The 25,360-nt window shown below is 36.3% G+C and overlaps 1 long non-coding RNA gene and 1 pseudogene across 1 annotated transcript; one reads left to right on the top strand and one right to left on the bottom strand.

Moving 5' to 3' along the window:
- Nucleotides 1-5,815: 5,815 nt before the first annotated feature.
- On the top strand, nt 5,816-6,338 carry LOC147578465 (large ribosomal subunit protein uL24 pseudogene; annotated as a pseudogene).
- A 3,757-nt stretch (nt 6,339-10,095) lies between these two features.
- LOC147578466 (uncharacterized) lies at nt 10,096-14,310 on the bottom strand. The gene is made up of 2 exons (XR_015255212.1): nt 11,878-14,310; nt 10,096-11,266 (listed from the first exon to the last, which is right to left on the bottom strand). It is a non-coding gene; the product is annotated as an uncharacterized LOC147578466 (long non-coding RNA).
- Between the last annotated feature and the right edge of the window lie 11,050 nt (nt 14,311-25,360).

Here is a 25,360-nt window from a genome sequence, read left to right on the forward strand (position 1 = left end):
CATTTGATTTATCCTGGAGTTATTCTTATAGAAGAAAATTTCAGTCACAAAGCCATATTTCTTTGAGTGAATACTTTCCTTTATTTTTCTGCTATCCCCCATAGATTACATATCCTCTCCTGTTTGTTTGTGCCATTTTGCCCATCAATAGCATCTATAATACAAGTTAGGTTTTATTATGTATGGCAAGGAATGCAGTGGGGGATATTGCAGATGTGTGTGTGTGTGTGTGTGTGTGTGTGTGTGTGTGTACATGCTTGCCTGCACGTGTGCATGTGTGTCTGTTTGATTTTAGGTTGTATTCTAAAATAAGGATTCAGTATAAAATTGATGATAGTAGTCTTTCAGCAAAGTCCTATTTCCTTGAAGCTTGGCTGGTGTTTCATTTACTAACAGAACACAAACATAAAAGGTAATTACAAAATAATTACACTAGCAGACATCAAAATAAAATGTTTCGGAGAAAAGGACCTGATAAATATCTGCTAAGAAAGTCACAGGGACCGTATCAATTAGGATGCTTCTAGTTATAAACAACAGAACACCCAACCCAAACTTGCATAAACAATAAAGAGAATTTATTGGCTCATGTAACTAACAGTCCAGAGGATGGGAGAGACTCAGGTGCAAATGACCAGAGCTACAGATGATTTGGCTGCAGTTAGTTGTCTCAGTTCTTCCCTTCTTTGATTATTGGTTCTGTCCTGAGACCAATTTCTTTCCAGGTTGCACAATTTTAGCTCACAGCAACCAGGGTCACCTTCTTTCCCACTCACATCTCCCAAGAGGGAGTGTATTCTTCCCCACCCAGAAAATGAAAGTCCTGAGCTTTATTCTGATTGATCCAATTTGGGCCACTCTTGAATCATCTGTAGTAGCAGGAAGGCAAGATGTATTAGTTTAAACCAACAAAGGCATATGTTTAGCACACGCTGACATAACTCCATAGCTTTTTTTAAAATTTTTTTTTTCAACTTTTTTTTTTTTTATTAATTTTTGGGACAGAGAGAGACAGAGCATGAATGGGGGAGGGGCAGAGAGAGAGGGAGACACAGAATCGGAAACAGGCTCCAGGCTCTGAGCCATCAGCCCAGAGCCTGACGTGCGGCTCTAACTCACGGACCGCGAGATCGTGACCTGGCTGAAGTCGGACGCTTAACCGACTGCGCCACCCAGGCGCCCCCCCATAGCTTTTTTTAAATATTGAAATGCTTCTAAACCAGATGATAAGTAGCCCATGCTCTGTGTCCCCCTACATGTTCCTCACTGCACAGCAATCCATCCTGGAATCCTCCTGACCTACCTTTATCCAGCAACTAAAAGTTAACATCTACAAAGGAAGGATCCATTTGGTCCCTGCTCCGGCAATGCAGCAGGCATCTCTTCTGTTTAGATGGATCAACCCTGATGTGAAACATTTTGACTATAACCTCAGCCTATAGCTGAGGGCATTATCAACCCCACTATATTAGTTTCCTAGGGCTTCCATGACAAAGTACCACAAAGTGAGTGCCTTAGAACAATAAAAACTCATTCTCTTATATTTCTAGAATCAAGGTGTTGGCTGAGCCATGTTCCCTCCAGAGTCTATAGGGAAGGATCTCTCCTTGCCTCTTGTAGCTTCTGGTAGTTGCCGGCCATCCTTGGTGTTCCTTGGTTTATGGTAACATAATTCCAATCTTGGACCTCATCTTCCCATGATGATCGTCCATGTGCCCATGTCTAAATGTCCCTCTTCTTATAAGGATGCCAGTCACTGGATGAAGGCCCACCTCAATCCAGCGTGACTTCATCTTAACTTGATTGTATTAACAAAGACCCTATTTCGAAGTAAGGACACATTCACAGGTTCCAAGTGAACATGAATTTGGGGCGACACTATTCAACACAGTACACTCTTCTAAGCAGGATGGCTGCTATGTGATGGGAAAGTGGCAAAGTGATACTGGGGAAGTGCCTACAATGTCCACTAGATGCTGGGCCCTCTGGGCCTCAACTCTCTTCATTTACCTGTTATAATCAACAGCTGCATAGTTGACCAGGCATTTCAGATTTTATTTGCATCTTCTGAGCTGGATCCTATTCTGTTAACCTCATTTTTAACTCTAAGGCTTAAGTCCATGGATTTCAAAAAGTAGTTTGGGGAAGGGATCTGACAGAGAGTCCTTAAATATATATGCCAGTCTAAGCATTATCAGTAGAGTGACTAAGCAATATATTTCAGCTAGGCAAGTACTATTGTTTTTCAAATATACATAGCTGTGATTAATTAAATAAAAATCCATTTAAAATCTTCCTGTATTTATAACGCCTCTTTGTCATTATGTATGTTCTCTATCAACAGATAATAAAGGACAACTATTATTGCACTTTAGCACACTAGCCTCTATTAGAAGGGCCATGCGTAAACTGGGATACAAGTCTGTCTGCTGTCACAAAGGCCAAAAGAACAATAGCTCAAACAAATAGCCATTGATTTCTTTCTCATATAAGAGCTGGAGTACAAGCAGTCGAGGGGTCATATGGCAGGTCTTCAGTCATGAGGACCTAGGCACTTTCTACACTGTCATTCTGCCATTCTCAAGACAGGGCTTTCATCCCCAGTCTAAAATGGCTTTTGTAGCTCTTGCTAGTGTGGCTGGATTCTACTTACGTATCATTGGCCAGATCCTAAAATATATGGCCAAACATGGCAGTAAGAGTAGCTGGGAAATGTAGTCTTTATCTAGCTAGCCATGTGCTCAGCTAAACATTGAGAATTCTAATACTAAAGAAAGAAGGAGCAAATTGATATTAGGGGAGAGTTAACCCTCCTTAACAAAAGCTACATGCTTGTGGGAGAAAATAATGGATATTTGCAAGTGATATGTATATTCCTAATAGGTTATTAAGTTTGTTCTAAGATAATTTTCAAGATAAGTGTACACATCCTTAACATTATAATTTTGTGATATGTTTTCTTTAGCCTCTACCTCATCTTACTAACTGTACTTACATAGTTGGACTAAATATGTTCATTAGATGTCTATGGTAAGAAGGTTTTAAAGGAGAATGGTTGTAAATATTGGAGTCAACAAGAAACGTATGGAAGGGAGAAAATGACAATTTCCAGAGTGACTATTTTGCTTGCATGAGACTTTTAACTCCCTGTATCTGGTGACAAGTTATCCAATTACAACTAATAGGAAGAAAAGTTAAGCTAGGGTATCAATATTGAAGACATAAACTATCTGCACAGTGCACAGCCAACCAAGATCTTGTTTACTTAAAACCTGGTACCCAGTTTAAAAGCAGATTCTTCTTAAATAGGAAGAGGCAAGTCAAGGTCTTTATAAATATTGAACAACAAATTTGGGCAGAACTTTGCCAAAACAAAACAAACAAAACAATAATGCCCCCCTCCCCAAAAAAAAGGAAGGGGAAAAAAGGTGAATGACTTTTTTTTAAAAAAAGAATTAACATTGGAGATTGGGAGTATACTATTCAAGTTACAATTGTTCAAAGGTCTCCCGATGCTGAAATTCTCACAATTCTTTGACTTTTCGCAAAGTCATATTATAAACTTTTTTATGGAGACACGGGTACTGAATGGCCTCAGTGTGTCCTTTGGATCCATTTCCCATCCCTCCCCACCTGATCTGTACCCTAAGCAGCTGATTTGTATGGAACACATCACTAGACTTGCTTGCTCTTTAGTTTTTGCTGAAACTTGCTAATGAGAGGCTCCAACAGGATATCAGACAATGGAAGGACATTGAAGTTGGGTATTTATTCCCCTACTTCTCTCCAAGCCACATTACAGGTTGGCAGTGCCTGTGGTCCTTCACTGAAGACCACAGCCCCTGTCAGCTGGTCCTGTCCTATAATTACAACCATAGTTGCCTTGCCTGTTCCCTGGACCTACAGAATCTAGCTTGGCCCTTCCTATTGATTTAACCCTGCTTATAATTTTATAAACAGTTCATTAATTATATTCTCCTAAATTGCTCTTTTTGGGTGAGCCATCTGTTCTTATGATCCTGAGTGATACAATAAAGAAGAAATGACTCATTCATCAAAAACTAGTCCTACTAATCCAGTGGCTAATGGGCCTGTCTCAATTTTGAAATTCTCTCCTTTCTACAAATCCATGCTCTCTCCTTCCTAAATTTGGATCAAGGCTCACCTCTTTCATGAACCATTTCTAAACTAACCACATGGCTTTTCTTCTTAAAAACACTGGCTATCACTTCCCAGCTCTGCCTATTACTCCACTTACCTACATTTGACACATTTATAAGCCATTTCTAAATTTACTGATGCTAGCTCTATACTATTTTTTTTAGAGGTTTTAGTGTCTCCAATGTGGAAATGATCTGGGAAGCAAATACCCCAATTTCTTAGGGTTTGAATTGGGAAGTAAGGTGAATATAAATTTCCTCAAAATGTACTCCTCTACAACTTTCACTGTGAGCAACAAATCAGACAGTTTCTCCTCATCTCCAGCACCTCTTAATGCAAGAGGGACCCAGGATTTAGTCTCTTGTGTGTGTATCCATCCTCTTTCCCTGGTAGTTCCCAGCCAGTCTCATGACTTTGTAGGCCTAATGAAATTTTCTACTTTTAAGTCTAGTAGACATTTTTAATCTCAAAATTAACATATCCAAATCCAAACTTTGGATCGCCATCTTCACCCCAACTCCTAAATAATTGGTCATGTTCCAGTCTTGTTCTCTCAGAAACTCCAGTTTCTTGGGCCCAAAACTTTGGAGCCATCTTTTACTCACCTCTTTTTTTCCCACACCTTACAAAAATCCTTCAAAAAGTTATGTCAGCCCTATATGCAAAATATATCCAGATTCCAGTCATTTCTCACCACTTCCTTTGCTGCCTACTATTCTGGTCCAGGCCATTACAATTCACTAAAGAAGCCTCGTCACTGGTTTCCCCAGCCTAGGCCCTCATCCATCTAATAGTCTTCTCTTAGTAGAGCAGCCTGAGTGCTTCTTTTTTAAATATTAGTCACATCATGTCATTTCTCTGTTCAACCCCCCTCTCATGGCTCCACTTTTATTCAGAGTGACACCCAAAGTTCTCACATGTAGCCTACAGGGTCCCACATGATTCAGCTTCTGCTGTCTGTCTAGGTACATGTCCTACTGCATTCCAGATACACTGGCCTCCCTGTTTCAGGATAACATACCTACCACCCCCTCTTCCCTTAGGTATCCACAAAACTCACTCTCCCACCTCCTTCAAGTCTCTGCTCAAGCATTACCTGCTCAGGGTGCAGCCTGAGCTGCACCTCTCTCTGATATGACTTAAAACATGCCTCTTTAAACTTAAAACAACAACAACAACAACAGTAATAGAAAAGATGAAATCAAACATTCATTTAAAAGGGGGCAACTAAGGGCACTTGGGTAGCTCAGTCAGTTGAGCGTCTGACTCTTGATTCTGGCTCATGTCATGATCTTATGGTTAGTAAGATGGAGCCCTGCATTGGGCTCTACTGCTTGGGATTCTCTCTTTCCCCCTCTCTCTGCCCCTCCCCTGCTTGCACTCTCTCTCTCACTCTCAAAATAAATAAAATAAACTTAAAAGAATTAAAAAAAATAAAAGAGGTGCCTAATGCCTAACTAGGATTCCACATGTATAAAATTATACATCCTAGCTTTTAAAAGAAAAACACTGACTAGGCCAGAAAAAGGCTGAGCAGAGATTAGAAAGGCAGAACCATACACTTGAGCAGACCAAGAGATTATATTAGAGAAACTGATCTAAAAACCATCTTCTTTTCTCTTTTATGGCCATTGCTGAAGCAACAGCAGCCAAAATGAAATTCAATCCCTTTGTGACTTCTAACCAGAGCAAGAACCATAAAAGACATTTCAATATACCTTCCCACATTTGCAGGAAGATTGTGTCTTTCCCTCTTTCCAAAGAGCTGAGACAGAAGTACAATGTTCCATCCATGTCCATCTGAAAGGATGAAACAGTTCAGGTTGTATGAGGACATAACAAAGGTCAGCAAGTTGGCAAAGTAGTCCAAGTTTATGGAAAGAAATGTGTCATCTACATCAAACATGTGCAACAGAAGCCAATGACACAACTGTCCAAGTGGGCAGCACCAGCCCTAAAAGGTGATCACCACTAGGCTAAAACAGGACAAACACAGCAAAAAGATCTTTGAATGTAAAGTGAAATCTTGTCAAGTGGGAGAGGTAAAGGGTAAATATAAGACAAAACAGTTGAGAAGATGCAGAAATAAGGTAACCTTATATACAATCTTCATAATACAAACTGCTCAAATGAACAATAACAACAACAACAACAACTCCCCAACCCTATTCCTGTGATCCACCAACTGCCCCACACTCCCACTGCACAAAAGGATGGGAGATTGTTTCAAGTTCCTGCTTATTGATTTGATATCGATTAGCATCAGCAAACTGAGATAATCAAATAATTCCAGAAATAAAATTAGGGCCCTTAGTATTAAAAAATTCTATCTTGGTCAATTAGAAAATAGGAGAAGAGTGCCTTCCTTTGCTCTTTTGTTGGTCAACGAAAAAACCTGGGGTTGGTTCTGCCCCTTCTTCTCTGAGTCTTCTTTCTGTGAAAGAGGTACAATGTTTGGAAAGCCCTATGTTTTAAAATAATCCAGAGAAGAAAGTGAAAGAGTGTAAATGTCATAGTACACCCCAGACACAACGAAATGTTCTTGGGAAGCGTTCACAAGTAAGTATCTGAAACTTTTCAAAATAAAAAAAGAGGTTACGTGAATGACTTTTGAATATTGAAACTTCAAGTATGTTAACAAGTCAGAAAGTCTATAAAACAAGACAACACCCTTTCTAACATCCCCTAAGGTCTCTATCATATAAACAGAGGTTCCAAAGGGGCATTTACATAAGTAATCCACATTTGGAGCCAACACAAACCTCCTACTGATGAGAATATTCTAATTGTCAACATCTCTCAATGCAGTCCTTAAGATTTGAATACCTCACATTATTTGATTGTAAGTGTCACTGGTTTTACACCAAAATTAATGTCTCAGAGAAAACTAAAATTTATATAAAACTTTAGGATTTTAAAAGCATTTTATAACTTGGCTTTATTAAAGAGAATTTTGTAGAAGAGAGGTAAAATGTTGAGATTCAACCATACCAGAAAGAAGGCAATGAAGTTGAATTTACTAGACCAAATCAGGATTTCAGTATCCACAGGTACATATGTACATGTTCACAATCTTTGGTTTTTCTCTTATACTTCATTGGTGTTCATTGACATACTTCCCAATAGATATGTTTACATTTTTCCTAGTAGTTGGAAATATGGCACAACTTGTGAGGTGCTTCAAATGAGAAGATTCTTCAACACACCACATTGTATCTGACCGTGGCTAGCTCAGTACTAAGACTTGGGTGACAGCTGTGGCTCCTCAGTAACTAGCACTAAAGGGTGCTAATACCTTAGGAAGTGCTTAAAGAAGATGTAAAGTTGTCTCTATCTAATCTAAGGTTGAGAACTGTGTATAGAAAAAAGGCTAACAGAAATTCAGCAACCAGACATCTGTGTCTCCTAGTAAAAGACAGTTGGACAAGTCCTCTAAAAGACAGCAAGTTATTATTCATAAGTCAAACATTTGGGGGCCCCTAGATGGCTCAGTTGGTTGAGCATCTGATTCTTGGTTCTGGCTCAGGTCATGATCCCAGAGTCGTGGGACTGAGCGCCGTTGGGCTCTGTGCTAGGCTCCAAGCTGAACGTGGAGCCTGCTTCAGATTCATTCACTCTCTCTCTCTCTCTCTCTCTCTCTCTCTCTCTCTCTTCCTCCTTCTGCCACTCTCCCCCACTTGCATGCTGTCTGTAAAATAAAAAATAAAATAAAGTCAAACATTTCTTCTCCATTTGCAAGAGAAAATTATATTCTTCCATCAAAATCTAGTATATGTTATTTTTAAAAATAATATGCCTATCATTGAATGGCTGAGTTCACCTACATATTTGAGCTAACATATCAAACAAAGAAAACTGGCTTGGCTGCAAAGTCAATGAAAGTCAAATAAAAAGCCAAACTAAACAGATGAGACACCATGCCCTGAAGATCAACAAAGAAGATCATTGTTAGGTGAGGAGGGTTTAACAACCAGCAAGGAGGATTTGCTGTGCCCATCATAAACACAAAGCAACTCATTTAAGCTACTTAAATATAAATCCCACTTCAGGACTGATGGGTAGTTGCTTGCATACACAACTGGATTTTTTCTTTATGATACTGTATTAGAGTTAAACTCCATGAGACTTATATGAATATCTTAGAGGTATTTTTGAAATGTTTGGTAATAACAATAGTGGTAACAAATTGGTAGCTTTGTATCAGTAATTTTTAAAAATAGAGTGCTCTTGTGGCATGCCTGGGTGGGTCAGTCAGTTGAACATCCGACTTGATTTTGGTTCAGGTCATACTCCCAAGGTCATGGGATTGAGCCCTATGTCAGGCTCCATGCTGAGCGTGGAGCCTGCTTAAGATTCTCTCTCTCCCTCTCTCTCTCCCTCTGCCCATCCCTGCTCATGTGCACATGTCCTCATTTTCTCTAAAATAAATAAAAATTTAAAAATTTGTTTAAATAAATAAATAGATAAAATAAAATAGAGTGCTCTCTACAAATATAAGTGTGATGGTGATTATGATGACTAGGATTAAGATCATAATGAATTATTTGTTTTAAAACAATCATCATTCCAATACATCCCTTCTAAAATGATACTACAGTTTTTGAACACTGGGCATTACCTAGTCTGGTCTAGAGTACCCAAGAGTCCATAATGTATTTATATTTGTCCTTTCTGAGATTTATCAGCATCCATTATGAATCTTCCTGCAAGGTATTATAATTATATACCTGGAAAACTCATGAGACTCAACTAGAAAAGCTATTTAGCAAAGTAGTGGGGCACAAAATTAATATACAAAATAAAAACAACAAACAGTATAAATATATAATGGAAGAAAGTACTCATTTTAAAAAGAAAAGAAGATTAAAGGCAGGGGAATAAACTTAATAAGAAGTGTTAAAATCCTACTGGAGGACACACAAGAAATTCTGTACAGAGTGAAGATGTATCTAGTTGGTAGAGTTAACATTAAAAAATGTCAATTCTTTCTGAGTTCACTTATAATTTCAACAAGAGCACAAAAAGCAAAATACTGACAGTGAGTTTTTTGAAACTAGGCAAAGTGATCATGACGTTTTGTGGAAAAATTATCAAAAATGGGAAGGAAAACTGGGGGAGGGAAAGGGCAATGAGGGGAAATTATCAAATGTCTTACAAAAACATAAGCATAAAACCTGAACACATCACAGTGGTATCAGTTCATCATTAGACAAACTGACCAACACAATATTATACAAAGCCCAGGAATAATTCCAAATGCATACTACAATTCGCCACATGAAAAAGATAGCATTTCAAATCAGTGGAGAAAATAAACACTTCAATAAATGGTGATAGAATATCTGAAGAAAAGATGTTGGACTCATACGTCATACCATACTCTAGCAAGGTAGCAGAACCAGGATAAATTTCAAATGAATTGAAGATATACATACAAAATAATGAAAGCATGTGAGTATTAGAAGAAAGCACAGGAAGTTCCTTTCTAACATTTCAGTGGAGAAGGTTTTTTCTGACTCAAACTCTAGAATCCATAAAATAAAATAAAATAAAATAAATTTAACAACATATGAAACTATAAACAAAGTCAAAAGATAAATGACACAATGAGAAACTTATGTCATAGACAAATACCAACCTCCCTAACATATTAAGAGCTACTAGAAACCAATAAAAGACTAATCACATAGTAGAAAAATAGGAATACACATAAAGATATGTCACATGACATATATGTCATAAAAAAAATCGAAATGGCTTATAAACATAAACAGATGATCAAGTCCACTGGTAATAAGAGAAATAAATGTTAAAACTACACTGATATATCAGCTTCCAGTTTGGTAATGGTCTAAGAGCTTGATAACACATTTTGTTGTTTTTAGGAAGACAGCCCTCCTCATACATTAGGGAGAATTGAAAGTGGCACAACTCTGATGGAAAGACATTTTCAAGGTTTATTAAAACTGCACATACATCACACTTTCAGGAATTTATCCTGCAGATATACTTGCCCACATGTGAAATGACATTATGTGTAATGTTATCTGGGTCAGTATTGCTTGAAATATAAAACTGGAAACACCTCACATGCCCATCAATAGGAGACTAGTTAAAAAGTTCTTGAACATTTACAGAGTGAAGTACTACACAGTGGTTTAAAAAACTGAGGAAGCTCTCTGGTATTGATCATTAAGATGTACATTTAAAAGTGAAAAAAATGATATAAGCCAGTGTATATTATGTGCTATTTTTTATAAAAAGAGGAAGAATACAACTATATATTGATATTTTCTGGTCAATTCATAAAGAAATCTGTTAAGAATAATCTGTCAAGAATATATAAGAATTAATTATGGCTGTGTGTGTGTGTGCAAAAGAGAGCTGTGTAAACGGTGGACAGGACAAGAGGACAAGTTTTCACTATATGCCTTTTTACATTTTTTGAAAATTTTGCACTATGTGAATATATGACATTTTAGTGGGGGTGGGGGGGGGAGGGAAGACCGTGCTTGCCAGGAGGAGCTGTTCCTTTACAGCCCTAGTCACCAGCAAGTCACTTGCTGCTGGGGAGAGTGGGAAGTCAATTAAGACTAGCTTTTTCATTGCCAAAGAATCCTTTCTATTAAAAAGTACACATGAAAGCCACACTTTGGAAAAAGAACGAGGAAAAATACTTTTTTGTTTTTTTACTTTTTTTTGTTGATTTTTGAAGATAAAAGGAATTTGGCCCAAAACAGTGGTTCCTTCTTTAAGTCTCTTCTTTGTAACCCTTTTTAAGCACACGCAAACACACCATTCAGCATTGTCCTTGTCATAGTACATTTGTCTGCTCTAACAAAATATCACAGATTGGGTGGCTTATAAACAACAGAAATTTATTTCTCACAGTTCTGGAGGATGGAAGTCTGAGCTCAGAGTGCCAGCAGGGTTGGTGAGGACCGTCTTCCATGTCTCAGACTTCCGATTGTATCCTCACATGCTGGAAGAAGCTAGGGAACTCTTTGGAATCTCTTGTAGGCTGAATTTTTCTCTACTTTTGTTGATTTTGCCATTAATCTTTGAAATCCCTCAATTTTGTCCACAAAATTGTTTTAGTACAAGTCTGTCAAATGAAAAGTAGAGTGGAAGGATTATCTTTCAAAATAAATTTTTGGGAATTTCTTTGAAGTTAAACCTCACCTTGTATTTGTCATCTCTGATTTTACACTTTGTTTTCAGACTAACATTTTATCAACTTTCAAGTCATTTCTCTCGCCATTCCAGGATATTAGCAAACCACTTAATTCAGCTCCCTGTGAGTCTGACAATATGCTCTGAATCTTTTATCCAGGACATCAATAAAGATATGAAGAAAATTATCCTCATAGCACGTTTCCACTAATTGTCACTTGATTCACCTCATCTAGAAACACAACCATGGGGGCGCCTGGGTGGCGCAGTCGGTTAAGCGTCCGACTTCAGCCAGGTCACAATCTCGCGGTCTGTGAGTTCGAGCCCCACGTCAGGCTCTGGGCTGATGGCTCAGAGCCTGGAGCCTGTTTCCGATTCTGTGTCTCCCTCTCTCTCTGCCCCTCCCCCGTTCATGCTCTGTCTCTCTCTGTCCCAAAAATAAATAAACGTTGAAAAAAAAAATTTAGAAACACAACCATGGCTAACTACTCTGTTGTAACTTTGTCAAACTGTTTGATTATCCAGAAGTGATATAAACCAGACCTCACTGTTATAGTTGTTTGAAGGCTTCTTCTCCTCTTCTTGTAGATGTTGCAGATATCCCCAGGCCCAACCTGCCTGGATTGAAACTGATTCAATTTTGTCCAGAGGTTCACTGAAGAATACAATGTAGGATAATTATAACAACACTAGTGTGGTGAAAGAAAAGTAACTTCAATATTCTAGAATCCCCTTTAGCCATTGAGAATTTATAAGACATTTTATGTCATAACTTGCCTTATATGGTAAAGATAATACAAAAGAGATACTCCTGGAATTAGAAGAACTATATTCAGTTTGTTCGTTTTTCTTTTTCTACCCCTAAATTTTTTTTTTTTTTTTAACCGTGTTTAATTTGGTTTCAGGACTGGATTTAGAATAAAGAGCAGATTGGTCATGGGGAATAATAATTCATGAGAAAGCAATATTAATACAATATAGTGACCAAAAACATTTCTTCTAAAAATAACCAGCTGAACGGCTCAGTTGGTTAAGCATCTAACTTGGGCTCAGGTCATGATCTTATGGTTTCTGAGTTTGAGCCCCACATGGGGCTCTCTGCTGTCAGTCCGCTTTAGATCCTCTGTTTCCCTCTCTCTCTGACCCTCCCGCACTCACACACATACACTCGCTCTCTCTCAAAAATAAATAAACATTTACAAAATAAATTTAAAAAATTAAAAATAACAAACATAAGCAGACTATGACAATTGTAGAAGTTGGGTGATGGATACCTGAGAGTTCAATATAGTATTCCTCTACTTTGGTATATTTCAAACATGTTCCATAACAAAATACTAAAATAAATAGACATTAAAGTATATTCTGAGTCTCTTTTGCTGTGGTGAATTTTATCAGATAGCCTCTAAATTACTCTTGGCCTCATCCCCCAAATTGGACCTATGGCCAGAGACAGAGATGAAAGTATAGTTGAAGAAAATGTGCTATTATTTTACTATACTTATTTATTTTTTAAGTTTTTTTTAATGCTCATTTATTTTTGAGAGAGACAGAGTGTGAGCAGGTGAGGGGCAGGGAGAGAGGGAGACACAGAATCTGAAGCAGGCTCCAAGCACAGAGCCCCACACTGGGCTCAAACTCACAAAATGAGAGATCATGACCCGAGCTGAAATTGGACGTTTAACTGACTGAGCCACCCAGGCGCCCCAATTTTACTGTATTTAATAATACGATTAGAAAAGTAGAGAGATAGCAAAGTGATGGTATCCCTGAATGCTGGAAGAGAGGGCTACTGAGGTGGGTTGACGAACTTATTTATATGTTTAGAGGGGACCCGGTGTGGATTAGACAAGGTGCTACAAGGAAATAAGGTTTTCAAGGAACTGTGGGTCTGGATGGTAAAAAAGAACATGAAAAAAGAAGGGAAAGAACAAACATAGGAACAGCTGATAATGAAAAGCTGAACTCAGGCAATCTCTGCATATATCACATACCCAGAATAAAGGAAAGAAGGTTGATCATGGGATTTCTGTGAGTTCAATCCCAAAGACCTCACACAGGGTTAATACTCAGATGCCTACAAGAACTGTAGCTTTAGCCCAAAACTGATCCAGCCAGAAAAAGACCCTGCCTTCAAGGATAAAGTTTTCTAAAAAAAAAAAAAAAAAGGTGGGGGCGCTTATCTGCCCTCGGCTTGAGGATGGAAGCAGTCTGAACTAGGAAGAAAGGCAGTGATTTCGATGGTTTGGACTCGAGGAGAGAGCATCAAATGAAAAGAACTGAGATGGCCTAGGAGAGAAGGGTTATTGTTTTCAGGCTGTTCTGAGTTGATGAAACAATGTACCCCAGTAACTCACCTCATCCATCTATAGCTTTTCCTGAAGCCCAAGAGGAAAGTAATATTAGTTGTGGGACTCAACAGATTCCGTGTACTGTATCTTGGTTGGATATAAGGGGAAAGGTGTGATCCAGGGAGGTAAAAAGGGTATGACGCTGTAGAGAGATATTTGAAAGAAAAATCGCCCCTCTCCCCCGCTTGAGTCTTCGAGTGGTTGAGAAGTTAAGTTTTTTGCTCAAGATGAGGGGCAGAGAAAATCCAACTAAAGTTGCTTTCTGTTTGGGATCTGGAGTGGCATTTCATCAGCTATTTAGAACTTAATTGCAAAAGAATAAATAAATATTCCAAGCCCCTTATTCTCTTTATAAATGGCACTTTCTCACTTGTGTGCTATTCTTCATTTGCCTGAAAAGCAAATTAAGGCTTTCTACTAACTATTCACAAATACATAGCAGCTTTGTGGGCCCTGCTTTATTTATTATTCTCATTTGTGATCCCAGGATTTATGTTGAGAGTATACTTATTAAACTAGCCAAAGATGCAAAGTTAGCTGGCATGCCTATTACTTAGGAAAACACATCTTCACAAATCAAATACCTTTAATTCAAGGAACAAATGCAGATTAAATCACCTAAGTAAAAGAATAGATGTTAGAAATTTACATAAACATGGCAGAATATTATATAGTAATCATGATATATCAAAAACAATAAAAACAATAAAATCTTTGTATTAACATTGACCAGGTCTTAACCAGAGTACTGTTTTCTAGAATAAAGCTTCATAGCATAGATGAAATGACAAGACAAGGATATTTTCTGATAGGGAGAAGTTCAACAAATACGCAAATATTTAAGAAACGATAGGAGGAAAGCCTAAATGAAGTAGGGAAATGATCACTAATGTGAAGATGGTTTTTAATATTCCTCAGATATTTAGAAAGGAATCATAGATTGTGATCAATCATTCTATATTTGAGTAGAAGTCAGGGAAACAACAGGCTGCAGAATAGAAACTTAGTATAATAAGGGATGAGTTCCTATCATAAAAAGTATGTGATATCTAATGAGCGAGCATTATGAAATCTCTCAAAATATATGTTTAAATTAGATGGGGCGCCTGGGTGGCGCAGTCGGTTAGGCGTCCGACTTCAGCCAGGTCACGATCTCGCGTCTGTGAGTTCGAGCCCAGCGTCGGGCTCTGGGCTGATGGCTCAGAGCCTGGAGCCTGTTTCCGATTCTGTGTCTCCCTCTCTCTCTGCCCCTCGCCCGTTCATGCTCTGTCTCTCTCTGTCCCAAAAATAAATAAACGTTGAAAAAAAAATTTAAAAAAAAATAAAAATAAAAATAAATTAGATGATAAATACTCTTGTATCTCACAGAGACTCTTAAAAGAGGAAGTTCAGAATTCTGTCTGTTTCTAGAATCTTGGGATTATCTAGAGATTCAAGAATTAATATCATACTTTAAGAACTGATTTAAGGGGCGCCTGGGTGGCACAGTCGGTTAAGCGTCCGACTCCAGCCAGGTCACGATCTCGCGGTCCCTGAGTTCGAGCCCCGCGTCAGGCTCTGGGCTGATGGCTTGGAGCCTGTTTCCGATTCTGTGTCTCCCTCTCTCTCTGCCCCTCCCCCGTTCATGCTCTGTCTCTCTCTGTCCCAAAAATAAAAAATAAAAACGGTGAAAAAAAAATTAAAAAAGAACTGATTTAAGAGAATTTTTAGAGAGTTCTGAAACCATTGACACACATCTAATTTTTATAAGTTGGTGTCGAGCAACTCTGAAGACTGTAGGTGTGGTAAAGAAGCATAATAATCTAAGAGTCAGACACATAAGGTATCAATCCTCAGTCTATTATTCACAGATTTTGATTCTTCATCTGAGTGTCCTCATTTGGAAAACATAACACTTGACCTCCAACTTCAATAGCTATACAGATGACAAGATAATATATGCGAAAGCAGTTTAAGAATCATAGCGCTTTGTAGACATATATGCTTCTGTTAATTAGAAGAAACAATAATATTAGAAACAAATCATTCCTATGTCTCTATGGTACACATTTGACTCTCTTAACCGTAAATATGAGAACTTTCACTCCTCACATAACACTCTGCAACGGAATCTATAGCCAAGAATTAAAGAAGGGACTGAGGTTAACCATTTACTTTTGTTTGCTTTTAAAGTGGTTTTTTTTTCAAAGAGTATACATTCATACCATAAAGTTCATATAGTGTATTGCTCAAAGAATTTTAGTAAATAAATTCACTCGTGTAACCACCATCCAGGTCAAGATATGGAACATTACCAACATCCTACAATATTTTCTCATGTTCTATTCCAGTTAACCATCCTAAAGATAACTAATATTCTCACTTTCATCATTACAGACTCATTTTAACTGTTTTGGGAAGGTCACATAAATAAAACCACCAACAGGTACTCTTTCTGTCTGGCTTCTTTGGCTCAATGTCATTTCTGGGAGATGCGTCAAGGTGGTTGCATGAAACAGTAGTCATTACTTTTATTGCTGTATACTACTTTACTTCAACAAAATCTCAAAACAAAGGCACTTCTGGAATGGCAGAGTAAAGACTTCTGATTTTCTTCTATAAAAGCAATAAGAACATTCATAAAAATTGTCAAAACTAACTTTTTCTGACTTCTAGAAATAAAGCAAAGACTTGCACAATCTAAAGAGCATTTATTCAAGAAAAATAACTGAATTTTGGTGAAAACAGCAAGCTTTGCAGCATTTTAACTTGCCCTGTTCTGGTTACCCTCTCCTCAGCTCTATTGTAACCTTGAAACCCAGCAGCTTTACACCATAGTAGCTATGAAAATCACCCAAGTAGACAATGAAGGGGAGAGAATGAGTTTGGAGCTCCCAAAAAATCCCCAGTCAATTGTCACTATTTGACCCATCCAGCAACTCCCTGGAACAGCCGCCATTCATATTTGCCTTTATTTTACCTGAACTAGGGTTTGCTCGGTGAAGAGGGCTCTATCCCCAAGGCATTGTCCAAAACAGTGAGTGGTAATTGTTTAACATCACAGCTACCTAAAACAGAAATAAATATCACTTGACAAAAACTTAAAAGGGAAATCTGGGGGTGCCTGGGTGGCTCAGTCAGTTGAGTGAGCTGAAGCTCAAGTCATGATCTCATGGTTTGTGAGTTCAACCTCACACTGGGCTTGCTGCTGTCAGCACAAAGCCTGCTTCAGATCCTCTGTCACATTCTCTCTCTGCCCTTCCCCCATTCTCTCTGTCTCTCAAAAATGAATAATTTTTTTTTAAAGGGAAATCTGGGAATCAGATATGCACAGTGGGCTTTGAAAAGCTCCAAATTATTTCTGGGGATCTAGAAGACCACACGGTGGTGTAGGGCTGTATGCATCTCTCAGAAAAAGTAAAAGGCCCTATTTCTCATTTCTAGCCCAACCTGAGACCCAGTGCAAACAGGAAGTGAAGGCTAAGGCAGACATAAAATGCCAGAGCACTGAAGGCATACCCAACACAAACACACACAGAGTCTCTTGGCAAAATCTTGGACACTTATTGTTTCAAGACTTATAAAAAAGTCATCCTGCAATTATTAGCTGACCACTAAGCTCACCAAGCAGAGACGTCAATATATATATATATATATATATATATATATATATATATAACAAAAAATATTAATTTTACAGAATTAGTCTAGGAAAGTCACTAAAAACAACAACAACAACAAATAGCAACAACAATAACCCCTATGGTATGAAGGTACCACATTATATTGCATAAAAATTTCAGTTTATAAAAACAAAAAATAATTACAAGACTTGCTAAGACACAGGAAGTTATGGCCCATATACAGTGGAAAAAGCAGTTAATACATACTACCCCTGAGGAATCTTAGATGTTAAGCTTACTAGGCAAAGAATTAAAATCAGCTACTATAAACATGTTTAAAGAGCTAAAGGAAATCATAGCTAAGGAATTAAAGAGAAATATGAGAAAGATGACTTAGAGAATATCAGGGTGCCTGGGAGGATCAGTAGGTTAAGCATTCGACTTTGGTTCAGGTCATGATGTCAGGTTTGTGAGTTCAAGACCCACATAAGGCTCCATGCTAACAGCTCAGACTCTGGAGCCTGCTTCAAATTCTGTCTCTGTCTCTCTCTGCTCCTCCCTTGTTCATTCTCTCTCTTTCTCTGTCAAAAATAAACATTAAAAAAATAGAATAAAGAATATCAACTATATATATATATACACATATACACATATATACACATATATATACAATATATGTATATACATGTATATGTATACATATTTATATATATAAATATAAGTATATATTTATATATAAGTATATAAATATAAGTATGTATATAAATATATAAATAAATAAATAAATAAATAAATAAATAAATTTTGAGCTGGCAAAAGTAGAATTAGCAAACTTGAATATAGGTCAATAGAGACTGTCCAGTCTGAGAAACAGAAAGATTTGGGGGGAGGGGGGGAAGAACAGACCCTCACAGATTTGCAGAACATCATCAGAAGTACCAGTATATGCATAATGGGAGTCTCAGAAGAAAAGAGAGAGAAAGAGACAGAAGAATATTTGAAGAAACAGTGGACAGACATTTCTCAAATTTGATGAAAAACATTAATCTGTAGATCCAGGAAGTTCAACAAACTCAAAGTATGATGAACATAAAGAGATCCATTCTCTTACATATGTAAATGATAGTCACACTTCAAAAGACAAAGAGTAGAAATGCATTTTTGTTTGTAATGCTTTTCTTCTTTTATATGAATTAAAAGATACATGCATGAATTATAAAACTTTGTTAATGGACATTAATACATAAGAATATAATTTATATGATAATAATAACACCAAAAATGGGGAGCAGAAAGGAACTAAAGCAAAGTTTTTGTATATTATTGTAATTAGGTTGGTGTTAATCTGAAGTAGATTGTTTTAAGATAGCATGTTAATTGCAATCCCCATGGAAACCACTAAGAAAATTAACTCCAATAATATAATAGAAGAAACAACAAGAGAATTAAAATTGTACACTGGAAAATATCTAACATGGAAGAATGCAGTGATTGAGAAGGAAAAAACATAATACATAGAACACAAATAACAAAATGATAAAAGTCCTACCTTACCAGCAATTACATTAAATGTGAAAAGATTAAGCACTTGAATCAAAAGATGGAGATTGGCAAAATGTATTTTGAAAAAATGACCCAACTGTATGCTGGCTATAAAAGACACACATTTGACTTAAGAAGCAAAGAGTTTGAAAGTTAAAGAATGGGGAATAGTCTCTTTGGTTATTGTAATAGAGACCCAGTAACTAAAAGAGACCTAAAATAGGTATAATGGTATCAAACAAAATAGACTTTAAAACAAAACTGATGACTTGGGCCAAAGAAGGGCATTTTATAATAAAAAGTGGGTCAATTCATCAGGATGGCATATCAATTCTAAATACATAAGCACCTAGCAGCAGAACTCCAAAGTATGCAAAGTAAAAGTTTACAGAATTGAATAAATGGACAATTAAAAAATAACAGTGAGACATCAATGCCCCATTTCTAATAATGGATAGAACATAAAGAGAGAAGACCAAGAAGAAAATATAAAAGTGTATCACCAATATAAGCCAACTAGACCTAACAAACATCTATAGGACAGTTTACCCAACAGCAACAGAATTCACATTCTTCCCAAGTGCTCGTGGAATAATTCTCCAGGATAGGCCATATGTTAGACCATATAACAAGCTGCAATAAATGTAAAATAATTGAAATCAGACAATGTATGTTCTCCAACATCAATGGATTGATATTAAAAATCAATAACAGAAGGTAATCTTGTATGTCAAGTATACTTCACTAAATAAATACCAAAAAAATTAACAGAAAATAATTTTGAGACATTTACAAATATGTGGAAATTAAACAACACTCTTCTAAACACCAAAGCGTGAAAAAAATCACAGGAGAAATTAGAATATATTTATTTTATAATCATGTACATATTTTAATATTGTGTTATTAGGTATATTTAAATTTGTTTATATTCCGGTTGATTCTTCATTATTCGGAAACACTGTTTTTCTATAGTAATACTTTTTGTTTTAGAGTTTGCTTTGCCTGATATGAGTACAGCTACACCATTTTCCTTTGGTTATCATTTCACATTATATCTTTCATATTATTACTTCTAATCTTCAATAGTCCTTATATATAAGGCATATCTTTCATGAGCAGTATATGGTTGGTTATTGTTTCTCTGTCCACTTTGACCATCTTTGTCATTTAATTGGACTATTAATCCAAGTACTTAAGTGTTATTATTGATGTATTTAGGTTTAAATCTACCTTTTTTTACTATATATTTCCTATTGTATCATCTTTTGGATTAATCAAATGTTAATTATTCCATTTGCCCCATGTTAGCTTGTTAGTGATATATATATATGTGTGTTAGCTTGTTAGTGATATATTTTTTTATTTTATTAGTCACCCTAAAATATGAAATGCCAAGATTCATTCTTTGTTCATTGCATTTTTGTGCTTTTATGACTTCTTGGATAATACTTTTAGTGTTGTCACGTATATTGATTCTATACTTATTTTAAGTCCCACAGTGATTTACTTACTATTATTTGCATTTGTTTACCCTTCTCTATGTTAATTTTTTTCCTGCAGTTCTGCATTTAAACCTGAAAAAATCCCTTTAAGACTCTCTTTTAGTGTAGGTCTACTAGAAACAAATTTGCTCTGCTTTTGCTTGCCTGAAAATGAATTTATTTCACATTCTTTTCTGCTAAGTATATTTGTAGGAATAGAATTCTTGGTTGGCAGTTTTGGTCTTTTCAGAACTTCAAGAATGTCATTCCATTGTCTTCTGGCTTCCATGGTTTCTATTAAAAAGTCAGCTGAAGTCTTTGTTGCTTAAAAAGTTTTTCTCTACTTTTGATATTTTCCTTTTATTGTTGTTTTTCAGATGTTTGATTATAATACTCTGGGTGTAGCTTCCTTGTATTTATCCTAAATACAGTTTGTGGAACTTTTTGAATTCATGACCTGCTATCTTTCATAGTTTTGTAAAATTAGTTGCCAGTAGATTTGAAAGGTTGCTTTTGTTCAATTTATGCTTTCCTATTCTTCTGGGACTCCAATTACTGGTATATCAAACTTTTTAAAAATTTTTATTTATTTTGAGAGGGGCGAAGGGCAGAGAGACAGGGAGAGAGAATCCTAAGCTGACACTGACAGTGTGGAGCCCGACGTGGGGCTCGAACTCATGACCCATGAGATCATGACCTGAGCTAAAATCAAGAGTTGGTTGCTTAACTAAATGAGCCACCCAGTCTCTCCTGTTATATCAGACTTTTAAATGTTGTTTCACATAACTCATATTTTCTCTTCTGTGGTTTTTATTCCTCTTAATCTTTATACTTAAACTTGAATATTTTATACTTCTCTCTTAGTTTACTTTTACTATTCTCTCTGATGTGTCTAATCTGTTATTAACTCATCTTTCAATTTGTTTTAGTTCTTGTAACTTTCGGTTCTAGCATTTCTGTTTGGTCCTGTTTTTTACATGCTTGGCAATTTTTAAATTGGATGATAAACATCATGTGTGAAAAATTGCAAAGATTCTACATGAAGTTATCTTTTATCCTGAAAGGATTCGATATGCTCCAGTCATATAACATATGGACTGAGCACATTACTCAAGTCAATGCTGGGTTTCAGATTTTGTTAGCCTTATTGATTTTCAGTTTGTTCTAACTCTTAAAATATAGCCTTTAATTTTTAAGAAGTAGCCTTCTTGGATTCTCTTCTGAAATCCTGAGGTGTTTACTTAGGCTCTAGCACCTAGGTGGTTTCTAAATTTTCATCTCTGTCTCCCAAGGTTTCCAAGGCTGTGAAAATCTCTGCTCAGCTATTTAACATCCAAGCTGTTCCTTTGCACTTAGTTTCTCTGCATTTTACCCTGCACAGTTTAGGAGTCAGCACATGCCTTGAGGGGACATTGTACATAAGTTTGGGCTTGCTCCTCTATGGTTTTCTCAATTCATGTATCTTAGTCTCTCAAGTCACAATCACCTTTGTAGCCTCAAACTACAGCATCTGTCTCCCTAACCCAGTGAGATTGCCATAAGCCCAGGCTGACACTTCTTCTTAGCTTCTATTACCCATGCCAAGAATCTGCCAATACACAAGTGAAAAGCTGAGGTGAATGTGGGGCTCAATTCATTACAGTTTTTTCCTCTCTGGGATCTTGGATTCCCTAGTACTGGCTTCCTTAGTTCTTCTCTGGTAACTCCAAATAGTTGTTGTATATATTATTTTTAAATGGTTGTTCTCAACAGGAGAGTTAAAATATTACAAGCTATTCTATCATAGCTAGAAGTGGAAGTTGAATCATTCACTTTTAATTTGCAATTTTCCATAATCTCTACTTTCAATATAGTCTTTCATTTGTGGTTTTAAAACTGCAGAGTTAAAACTGAGTCAGAAAAAGTATGTACCTGGGTGAACTTGAAATAAGAAAAATGAGTCAGGGAGGCATTTATTCAAATATTAAATAAAATCTGTACAATTGCTATTTTTCTATGGTTAGTCTAAATAACAAAGGGAAAATGGATTCCTGAATTATGTAGGTGTTAGTCTAATACTGCAAATTCAGCATTCTGTGTATTACAGGTCTAATGTCAGTATTGAACAACAAAATTAAAACACTCTATTGGTTTTATAAGTATAAAATATAGTGCCTTTCTGTAACATATTTTGTATTACTTCTTGAATTCATAACATATATTTTCTCTCTACAGAAAGGTAAGTCCGACACTTCAGTATGTAAGTTGTTTTTATTTTATTTTTTTGTTTTTTTCTTTTCAAGTGAAAGAAATAGGTCTCTTTACTATGTTGTGTAGGTCTTCTGGATGGGACATGCTCCATTTAGAGCTCAGTTTCCTGCTTGGAGGGACAATTAATATGCTTACTACTTGAGAAACAGCATGGTTCATTGGACTAAGCTTTGAGTCAGTAGTTTGGAGTTATAATCCTACTTCTATCACTGATTCAATTTATGTCCCTGGGCAAAACATTTAACCTCTGCATTTGTTCACCTAAAAAATGGGATAAAATGATCACTTATTTGAAAGAGTAGGTAGTAATAACTAATTTTGAATATAAAGAAATGCATACAATATATTTGACCAGTTAAAATTACTACAAGTGTCCCTACAATTCAGTTCCCCCCAAAGCCTCAGTATTGCTTTGATTAAAATTCTTCTGATTTAAGTTAAAATGAAGCACAATAAAGTGCAGATAAGTGTTTTAATTTGCATGCTTAAACAGATGGGAAAATCCAGTGTTGTTTAGCCTGAGAAAACAAAAATTTTTTAGAAATAAAGAGAAAAATAATTTTTCTTTGCCCATTGTTTTTTTAATTGTAAAGAGTATTATTTGTCATACACATGTATTATTCTCTATTGCCTCAGTGCAAAAATTCACTTTTACACACAATAACAATAAACTTACATCCACTCTTTTCATTTTCTTATAATTCTCTAGAATGGAGTTGTAATAATAATTACTGTTAAATTTTATGATAATTTTATCTCAGCACAGATTTTTTAAAAAATGCTCTCACCATATCATAAAAAGGAGCAAATATTCGGATAGTTCCTTTGCCTGGTACTTTATCTTGCTTTGCATAATATACGCTTTTGAAAAAATGTAGATAATCTTTTTTTTTTTAATACAGAGAAATTTTCAAAATACTTGTATTTAGGAAAGGTGCCATTGAAAGGAAGCCTTAAAAAGAATGCCTTTAAAAATTTAATAAATCACCCTCAATTTTTTTTCACAAATTTGAGTTTAATTTAAAATAGAGGACAATAAGTTGACTTTCTTTACCATGTATCTCTTTATAACTATTTCTAGTGCACTGGTACTAGACTGAGACTCATTTTTTTTTAATCTATGAAATGGCAATAATATCATTAGGGCTACCTATTTAACAAAGTTGTAATGAAAATCAAGTAAGTATGTATAACAAAACACTTTGAAAACCATTTGTCTTGTTGGAGATAACATTAAGGAATGCTGTCATCTAATAGCCTCCAAGAAAGATCTCTGTATTCTTGAAGTCTTAATGTTTTTACTCCCTTGTCTAATATTTGTCACCATTCTAAGTAGTTTCCACCTCCTTAGAAATGACCCATTCAGCTCACCGGATGCTTTAACATCCAATTTTGAATCCACTGCCAGTCACAATTTTTTTCTATCACTGCATTGGTAACTCCCTGGCCACTGTCATCACAGACACAACTCCCCTCCAAAACCTTGAATTCTTATTCTTAGATAATAGTTCCTATCCTAGTTCACTTGCTTAAATATCAGCCAGAAGGCAATGAGTCCAAATGGTGTCAGCCTTCTAATCCATTGCTCCTATCACAACTCTACCCACAACAGCCTCTTCTAGATTGCATTTTCTCCTGTCCAACTCAAATTCCATTATTCAGTGTTTCAATACAATTCCTATAACTTTCTTGTTTTTCTTTTACTCAAAAATCACTTACTTAACAAACCCAACCAAGGTAGAACTCAATCATCTGTATGACATCTTTCTCAGTTTTTACTCATCTCTCTGGCTGTTACTTTTTCATCCCCTTTCCTGGCTCTTTATCTTCCATTTGCTAAATTTCTTCTCTCTGTCCCCTCTCTACTTAAACACTTTTATTCATTCCCATGGACTTAAATACCTTTTATGTGCTGATAATTCCTAAATTTGTATCTGTAGGATTGCCCGTTCCGTGAAACTTCAGCCACATCCAAATGCTTACTTACTTTACATCTCTATTCAGATGTCTTGCAGTCATCTCAGATTTAACATTTTCAAAATTGAGTTCTTTCATTATTCATCTCTCTGCTTCCTTTTCTATATCCCTCCCTCTAAATCTTCACCATCTCAACCAATGACACTATCTCTGCTCCTTTGCTTAAGAAAAAAGTAGAAGTCATCCAATTCATCAGTAAATCCTGTTGATTCTTCTTCCAAATTATATCTTGAATCTGTCTGCTTCTTTCCATATTAGTTCATAGTACCATAATCTCTTGCCTGACTTACTGTGACACCTTTCTCACTGGTCTCTGCTTTCTTTGGTAATTTCTTACAACCTGTTCTCCATATAAGAGCAAGAATAATCTTTAAAGACCTAAGCTAGAACTCCCTTACTTAAAACTGCCCAATGGCTTGATGCTTCACATTGAATAAAATCTAAGGACTTTACTTCTGTCTATAAGATATTGCATGGTCTGGGGCCTGAATTCCTGTTTCTCCTTATTCATACCACTGTCTTCATAGCCATGAGATCCTCTTTTCAATTTCTGGAATACATTATAGGCTTTGTACATACTGTTCCTCCTTAACTAGCTCGATTCATGGCTATCTCCTTTTCGTCTTGTGGGTTCAGTTTAAATACGACTTCCTTCCTGATTTATTCTAAATAATGCCTTTTTTCCTCTCCAGTTCCACCACTCTTCCTTATCTCAGCACCCTGTCTGCTTTTATACATAATCTTTCCCACTTGACAATTACTTGTTTACTTGCTATTTTTCCATCTTCCTTATGATACTGTAAGCTCAATGAGGGAAGAG

This window comes from Puma concolor, chromosome C1 (genome assembly GCF_028749965.1).
Source record: "Puma concolor isolate L17-30 chromosome C1, mPumCon1.1.hap2, whole genome shotgun sequence".
NCBI lineage: Eukaryota > Metazoa > Chordata > Mammalia > Carnivora > Felidae > Puma > Puma concolor.